The sequence below is a fragment of the Pyrus communis genome, chromosome 6 (genome assembly GCF_963583255.1).
Source record: "Pyrus communis chromosome 6, drPyrComm1.1, whole genome shotgun sequence".
NCBI lineage: Eukaryota > Viridiplantae > Streptophyta > Magnoliopsida > Rosales > Rosaceae > Pyrus > Pyrus communis.
In genome coordinates this window covers 10,126,727-10,127,871 of record NC_084808.1, presented here as the reverse complement: position 1 = coordinate 10,127,871, position 1,145 = coordinate 10,126,727, and the positions used below count along the sequence as shown (strand labels likewise).

Here is a 1,145-nt window from a genome sequence, read left to right as displayed (position 1 = left end):
CTAGGTAGACGCTATTTCTAGCTCGTATTTCCTCATGAGAGGAGTAGCGCACACACCGCTATATCCAGTTACAGTATGGGAGAACTCTGAATCCAAAGCGCAAGTACTATTTGTTGCAACTGAAGAATTGTAGATAGGTGCATTAGGGTATGGATTGCCTGGAATCAAAGTGCTGAAAAGGGTTAGTTGTAGGTCTGGGAATCTCAATATCTCCTTCCAACATTTTTACCACAATGCTCATTGAAGGCCTCGACTCAGGCCTATACTGAGTACACCACAGAGTTACGTTTACCTTTCTCTCTGCTATCTCTTTATCTTTTTCGTCTATCCCACAAGCTACCATTAACTCTTCTAGCTCTTTGGATTCAAACTTCTTCCACACCAAACCTGGGAACCACTCTTGGCTAAGAGGAAGATTGATGTCATGGTTCTTTCTCCTACCAATGATCTCAAACAATAGCATCCCAAAGCTGTAGACGTCACATTTGGGTGTTACAGAAAATTGTAGCCAAAGTTCCGGTGGCCAAACCAAAATCGGCAACTTTAGGAAGGAAATTTTGATCCAAAAGAACATTTCCAGGCTTTATATTATAATGGATTATGCGTTGTTGACATTCTTCATGCAAGTACGCAATGCCTCTGGCTATCCCAACTGAAATTTCATGAAGCTTTTCAAATATTAAAGCCTCATTGCTATTGAATAAGAGCTTGTCAAGCGAACCATTTTCCATATACTCATAAACCAGTGCTCTGAGGTTTCTCTCAAAGCAGTAACCATAAAGACAGACCAGATTGACACGATGAACTCTTCCAACAGGTATAACTTCCCCCTTGAGTTATTCCTCAATTCTCTTGTCCGAGCTCCCATTTAGAACCTTCACAGCGACAAGGACTCCATTGCCAAATATCCCTTTATAAACTGCACCAAAACCTCCCGAACCTAACAAGTTGGTAAAATTATGTGTTGCAGTCTGAAGTTGTTGAGCATCAAATCTGATGGGTTCCTCTCTATCCATATCATTTAGGAACATGTGAAATTCCAGATTAAAGGAACTTCTACCTCCCGAACCTAACAAGTTGGTAAAACTATTTGCTATAGTCGGAAGTTGTTGAGCATCAAACCTGATGGTTTTCGCTCTTTCCAT

The 1,145-nt window shown here is 40.9% G+C and overlaps 1 pseudogene; it reads right to left on the bottom strand.

The window, feature by feature from the left end:
* LOC137736012 (LEAF RUST 10 DISEASE-RESISTANCE LOCUS RECEPTOR-LIKE PROTEIN KINASE-like 2.2) lies at window positions 1-1,145 on the bottom strand (annotated as a pseudogene).